The following is a 7,500-nucleotide window of genomic DNA, read 5'->3' on the forward strand; positions in this document are numbered from 1 at the left end:
ATAGTCATGACGTCACAACCACCACCACCACCACCACCACCACCACCACCACCACCACCACCACCACCACCACCACCACCACCACCATTTCCCTACTATCGGAAGCAGGTTAAGGGGAATTTCTTCCATCCAAAGGGGTTAATTTCTTCCTCAACGTGTGCCTTTGAAAGCGTGTCTGGAGGCGAGACACACTCACTCACCTGTGTGTCTCTGTTCACGTAAACATGCCTTAATGAGGGTGTGTGTGTGTGTGTGTGTGTGTGTGTGTGTGTGTGTGTGTGTGTGTGTGAGAGAGAGAGAGAGAGAGAGAGAGAGAGAGAGAGAGAGAGAGAGAGAGAGAGAGAGAGAGAGAGAGAGAGAGAGAGAGAGAGAGAGAGAGAGAGAGAGAGAGGGGGAGAGTTGAGTGGGGGAAGGTTGATGGAAAGAAGATAAGACGTCTGTGTCATAAAACTTCTTTGACATTTTAAGTAAAGCTTATCGACCGAGAGAGAGAGAGAGAGAGAGAGAGAGAGAGAGAGAGAGAGAGAGAGAGAGAGAGAGAGAGAGAGGGACGGACGGACGACAAACATATATAGAATACAATAAATAAAATAAGATTGAGGTAGCAACAAAAAGAGAGAAACAAAAAAAAAAATGCTTGACTAAACTAACCTCAGCCAAAGCGACTTCAAAGTTCAAAGTATACTGTTGAAGCAAACTGATGAGAAACTAAACATTAACTAAAATATTGATTGGATGTCGCTTTAAATGGAACTTTTTACTATATTTATGTAGATGAAAGTAGCTTGATAATGTTCTCTTTGTCTGTCTGTCTGTCTGTTTGTCTGTCTGTCTGTCTCTCTTATTCTCTTTCTCTCTCTTTCTCTCTATCTCTGTCTTTGTCTCTCTGTCTGTGTCTATCTGTCTCTGTTTGTGTCTATCTGTCTGTCTCTTTCTGTCTGTGTCTTTCTCTGTCTCAGTCTCTGTCTGTCTGTCTGTCTGTCTGGTCTGTCTGTCTGGTCTGTGTCTGTCTGTCTGGTCTGTGTCTGTCTGTCTGTCTGTCTGTCTCTGTCTCTGTCTCTGTCTCTCTCTCTGTCTCTCTCTTTTTTTTTTTTTTTTATTTAAACAAAACTTAATACAAAGGAACATGTACCCAAAGGCGCACTGTCGTGTGCTACCTATTCTACTACTCTCTCTCTCTCTCTCTCTCTCTCTCTCTCTCTCTCTCTCTCTCTCTCTCTCTCTCTCTCTCTCTCTCTCTCTCTCTCTCTCTCTCTCTCTCTCTCTCTGGCGAGTTTGCAATTACGGAATCTTAATCAAATTCTTGGACGCGCGTCTGACACATTAGCTATTGGCACGGTCACGCAGGTAACCTCACGTACCTGTACCGGGGGGCACCTGGTACACGCACACGCACACACACACACATACACAGACACACACACACACACACACACACACACACACACACACACACACACACACACACACACACACACACACACACACAGAGAGAGAGAGAGAGAGAGAGAGAGAGAGAGAGAGAGAGAGAGAGAGAGAGTGTGTTAGGGCACGGCTGAGTTATATCTAGCAGTTTTCATATATGCAGACAGCGTTTTAATATCTAAGTGTTGCGAATCCAATAATTAAAGGAGTGATTGGTATATTATGGTATGCTTGCTTCAAAGAGTTCACGGGCGAGTGTGTTGGTTGTGCTTGAGTTCATCACTGCTTCCTTTATCCCAATATTATTTCAGCCGTGACGGTGAAGGTTTCCTCTGCTATTTTCAAGGTTGTAGTGATGGGAGACTTTTTGAAGAACTAATATTTTTGTGTGTTAAGGTTGGTTCATCACTGCTTCGTAATTCACAACCTTTTCTGCTGTGCTCTTAATCCCTTCAATACGGGGACGCATTTTTACTATGGGATTTGTGAATGATGAGACCATTTTATGATTTTTATTGGTATTAGGAAGGGTGTATGCATGTCAGAAGATTAATGGCAAGAATTTTCACTACTTTAACCCCCGACATGAGTTACTGAAGTTGTATAAAATCAACATAATTGTAAGAAGAATAAATATGAAAACTCGTCATAGTACTGAAGGGGGTTAAAGATTTATGCACCTATTTTCAGGGCTTTATTTACTTCTACAGGAGTCTTTGATGAGATGTAACAAAAAAATAAATAAATAAAGCACAACAGTTACTAAAAATACTCTGCGTCTTTTTATGTAAGGAACTGTTACGAGAATGAAATTACTCCCATAAATATTACTACAATTAAGTTTTCTACATCATTGCGCACGTCAGTCTTCTGTCATTCCGCCATTCCAACACTGAAGCGTCTCCCTCCCCCTTTCACTCATCCCCCTCTCATTCTCTCCCTCTTTCCCTTCGTCTCCCTCCTAGATACTCAGATAGTGTTTAGCTCCACGCTTGATCGCACCCTCGTCGGCTTATCATTGGCGTGGTGTCAAGACCAGTGACTTAAGAGACCCACTAACTGCCTGCCTGCTTGGCGTGGCTGGCGAGCACTAGTGGGGCTACTTGGAGTGGTAGAGGAGGTGGAGGGTGTGGCTCGGGTTAATTTTTGCTGGATAAGGTAGTGGTTTAGTGATGGAAGGTGGAATAGGAGTGGTGGTGATGGGGTGTAAGTTAGGTTTCCGTGCATGTGGTAGTGGTTTGTAGGTGATGGAGGGTGGAACAGGAGTGGTGGTGAGAGAAGTGGTGGGATTTTAAGTTAGTTTTCTCAGTCTTTCGTTCCTTTCACTGGTAAACTTTTGGACTCCTTGCCTGCTTCTGTGTTTCCTGTTTTCTATGACTTCAGTTTCAAGAGGGAGGTTTGAGGACACTTAATTTTGGACTGGGATCTTAGTGAGCCTTTTATTTTCAGCCTTTTTTCGTTCCCTTGCCCAACAGTCTGTCTCGCATATAAAAAAAAAAAAAATAGCTGTATGTGGTGATGATAGCAGTAGAGATTGAACGGGAACACACACACACACACACACACACACACACACACACACACACACACACACACACACACACACACACACACACTATAACATCACACCAAACACATTATTGCCGCCTTAATCTCAAGCACATGATCTTGGAACTGGTGGTGACAGTAATCTTGACGGGCCATCATGAGTTATCAAGCTAATCCTTCCCTCGCTTCTCTACATTTCACTCCTTAATTATGCAAAGCGACTAGCGAGATGGAAGAAAGAAAAAAAAAAAAAACCGTGCAGAGAGAGAGAGAGAGAGAGAGAGAGAGAGAGAGAGAGAGAGAGAATCTGCGAAGCGTGCGAATTTAATGACGAATACAACCTTACCACACTCCACTTGCCTCGCTGCTCATTAATTCCTCCTTTATAACGAGCCAAGAGGAAGGAAACGAGATCAGCCAGTCTCTTTTTCTGGAGGTTTACGTCTCTTCTCAACTGTCTCTTCCTCATACCAGTGTGAGGGCACCGAGGAAGGAGTGGGGAGGTGTATCTTTACCAGGAGATTGAGAAGATATAGATGCAGGAAGGAAGATTGGAGAGACACGAAAGGGTGAATGACAGACAAGAGAAAGCAAGTGTAAATACGGAAGCAGGAGGAAGAAGGAGAGAAGCAGATGTACGATGTAGGATAGAGGAAAGACGAAAGGAAATGGTTCAAGAAGAAAATAAGAGAAAAATTAGATAACTGCAGATATGAAAAGAAAAAAATGGAAAAGTTATGGCGAAGTAAAAGTATTTGTCACGTTTGAAATTCTTGACGTTAATGTATTGTTATTGGTGGTGGTGTTATTGGTGGTGGTGTTGGGGATGGTGGTGGTGGTAGTGGTAGTGGTGGTGGTGGGGGGTGCCTTAACCCCTTCAGTACTGAGATGCGCTTTTACCTTGAATTTTGGTGTGATGGGATGATTTTATTTACATTAGGAAGTGTCTATGGAGGTCAAAAGATTAATGGCCAGAGTCTTCACTATTTTAATCCCAACATGTGTTCCTGGAGCTGTATAAAATCGCCAAGTAGTGACCAGAATGAATATGAAAACTAGTCCTGGTACTGAAGAGGTTAACATTCGTACACTATCCATTAGAAAGTATAAAAAAAAAAGTTAGGAACATAATGTATATAAACCATTACTTTCCCAATTCAAGAGCACTAATGTCGAATAATATAGTTTGACAAGAACGAAGACGCTATAAAGGAAAAAAAATACTGAATTCCAAAAGGCAAGAGATAAACCACAATAGGAAGAGTCACATGGAGTTATGGAAAGTGCGTGAAGATTATTTAGGCTGACATGTCATAGTATACGAGGTAGCCATTATAGAAAACGTCGACTTGAATCTACATATCTGATTCTGAACCAACGTGAGATTAGAATAGAGAGAAAATGAGGAACGAGAAGTCACATTAGGAGAGAGAGAGAGAGAGAGAGAGAGAGAGAGAGAGAGAGAGAGAGAGGCGAAAAGTGTCACAGGTCTCATGCTGTCGATGGCCGAGGCTGATGAGACCGTCAAAACAAACACCACCACCTCCTTCTCTTAATCACAGGTGCTGGACAGGTGTGAAAGAAGGCACTAATCGCGTCTATTTCTGAGGTTGACCGCTGCCACTCCCTCCTCCTCCTCCTCCTCCTCCTCCTCCTCCTCCTCCTCCTCCTCCTCCTCCTTCCTCCTCCTCCTCCTCCTCCTCCTCCTCCTCCTCCTGCCTCTTGTGTGGTTCTTCTTCAGTCGTCTACTTCATCTTCCTCTACCTCTACCTCTACCATAAACATCTCCGCCTCCTCCTCCTCCTCCTCTTCAAGTGTGTGTGTGTGTGTGTGTGTGTGTGTGTGTGTGTGTGTAGGTAGGTAGGTAGGTAGGTAGGAGTCACCTCATAAACCTCCTTATGTGATTTATCGAGAGAGAGAGAGAGAGAGAGAGAGAGAGAGAGAGAGAGAGAGAGAGAGAGAGAGAGAGAGAGAGAGAGAGAGAGAATTTGATTTGTCAGTTTATAGATATCTTTTTCATTCCTTTTCATATCTCCATTATTATATTATTCTAAAACGATTCCTGTATTTTCTTGTATCTTTTCAAATTTTACCTTATCTCATCCCTTTCCTACTCCTTCTTCCTCTTCCTTTTCATCTTTCTCTTCCTCTTTCTCTTCCTCTTCGTCTTCCTCTTTCTCTTTCTCTTCCACATTCACTCACGAGAGAGATCAAAGACGAAATCGATCTATGTACATTAAGATATGGCAATGTGCTCAAAGACTCGCAGGAAGAGAAAATGCTGAGGTGTGAATTGGCGCCGAAACGAAACTCAATGGAAGATAATCAGACACAGACAAAGGGAGAAAGAGATAGAGGGAGAGAGAGGGATGGTAGAAGCTATACGAGTCACAGGAACACGCCTCCTTACATGATTTCTACGTACATGGCTCATCCCCGCGCCCTCCCCAGCTCCTCCCGCGACAGTAAATAACAAACTCACCGCCCTACCTCAAATACACACGTGTCACGCAGATCCTCACCGCTCGCCCGCCTCGTGCTAAGGAGACCCGTTGGCCCACACAGCACTGACTTCACCTCACCTATTATTATCATCATTACTATTGTGTTTCTGTATTTAAGCCCTTCAGTAGTGGGACGCATTTTTACCGTGAGTTTTGGTAAAGATTAGACGATTTTATTTATATTAAGAAGGGTCTATGGAGGTCAGAAGATTAATGGCCAGATTCCTCACTATTTTAATCCCCACTAAAGTTTCTGAAGTTGTATTAAAACGCCAACTGGTAAGCAGAATATATATATGAAAACATGCCCTGGTATTGAAGCGGTTAAGTGAAAAGGTTTAGGATTTTTAAAAGATTGCTTAATGCTTATATACCTCCCATTTCTCATCTCACTGTGCTGCTCTCCACTGAGGTACATGCTACATTGATTCAAGCAAATGACCCGTTATTCTTCCACTTCCCATCAGCTTTCTGTGGTAGGATGTCAACCTGCGACTAGGAGGGTGAGGTTAGTACAGGGCTGGAGGGAGGGAACTGAGGGAAGCGTTGAAAAGGGCGTGGGTGAGTGGCTCGGGAATGCCAAGATCAGCCTCACCCTTCACTTTCCCCTGGCACCAAGAAGTTAGCCCGCCAAGCCACCTGTTACGTCACCAACAGGCTTCACGGGGACAAAGGATTAACCCGTAATAAAAAGTGATATAGCCTCTCTCTTTCTCTCCATCCTGAATAAACACGGGGGATTTTGGTGCACCTAGGTTTCTTATTTTGTGATTCCCTATGCTCCTCGTGGATGATTGCCTGTGCCGTCTAGAGATAGCTGTAGCCTACCTCTGTGACGCTACTTCACTGAGCCTTGTTGCAGCGGCGCCGTCACATGTCTTGCTTGCCGCGCTCTATAGTATCAACACACACACACACACACACACACACACACACACACACACACACGGCATATATACGACTGTGCAGGAGGTAGATAAAGGAAAGGTGAGGGGCGGTATAATTATGCTGCCATCTCAAAACGAAGTGATGGAAGGAGCCTAGCTATAGAGAACACCGTTGTTTTGATCTTGACTTGTTCCCTTTCTTTCTGGTGAACTAATGCATTGTGTTCTTATCTCTCTCTCTCTCTCTCTCTCTCTCTCTCTCTCTCTCTCTCTCTCTCTCTCTCTCTCAGTAGCAATATTTCATTCGTGCTTTTCATAATCATTTGCAATATTTATCAAGTCACACATAGCGAGCGCGGCTTCTCATCTTGCCCTGACGTTCATTCCCTTCACGAATCTTTTTTTCTTGGGTGTGAAAAACGACCAGATTATACTGAGAACACGTGTTTTGCCATGCCTTCCCCCAAGACCTATAGCCTTGCTCCACCTCTCCCGCCAGCGCCCTCTGCTCGCCGTCTAGCTCCGCCCCACCCGCCGCCCACCAGCTTCCCGCACTGTCATATGAACACGAGGCCTGGGGTGTGTGATTAATGGTCGATATCCGAGACGCTTTTGAGAGGAGGATTATGCAGTCGACGAAAGCAAAATCACACGTGTAGCTTACTGTCTGCTTACCTGTTTGCTCGTCTTCCTTCGGCTGTTGCAGGGCGCGTGGTATTTGAGGCTCGTATTCTCAAATGCTGACGTGCTTCACTTCCACTATTTGAAAAGGCTTTATCTAGATTTTTTTACGGTTCTAATGGCAGATTGACAAGATTTCTACGTTATTAATTGGAGAAACACTTAAAAACCCCTGTGGTCTTTGGATAATAGTCTTGGTGAGAGAGCAAAGCGTTTCTGAATACGGATCTGAGTGTTGTGACGTTTAAGATTTGTGTGAGATGGCAAGGCGTAAAGGGAGGAGTGCAGAATGAAGCAGAATAAGCGATGTGATACAAAGCTTGAGGTACGTGGAGCGAGAATTAGGTTTAGTAGCAGCGGTATGTGTGAAGTAGAGCTTGCCCTATATTCTGGTGTCCGTGTAGTGTTGTATAGCCTTATAAATGACTGCGTTGCGTGATATACTATGTGCTGAG

The 7,500-nt window shown here is 44.1% G+C and overlaps 2 protein-coding genes across 7 annotated transcripts in view; one reads left to right on the top strand and one right to left on the bottom strand.

Moving 5' to 3' along the window:
* Positions 1-7,500, bottom strand: part of LOC123499161 — a 40,446-nt gene that overhangs the window by 23,310 nt on the left and 9,636 nt on the right. The gene's annotated exons all lie outside the window — the stretch shown is intronic.
* The window catches only part of LOC123499167 (exosome complex component RRP40-like), a 69,053-nt gene that overhangs the window by 16,661 nt on the left and 44,892 nt on the right, over positions 1-7,500 (top strand). The window lies entirely within an intron of this gene.

The sequence above is a fragment of the Portunus trituberculatus genome, chromosome 49 (genome assembly GCF_017591435.1).
Source record: "Portunus trituberculatus isolate SZX2019 chromosome 49, ASM1759143v1, whole genome shotgun sequence".
NCBI lineage: Eukaryota > Metazoa > Arthropoda > Malacostraca > Decapoda > Portunidae > Portunus > Portunus trituberculatus.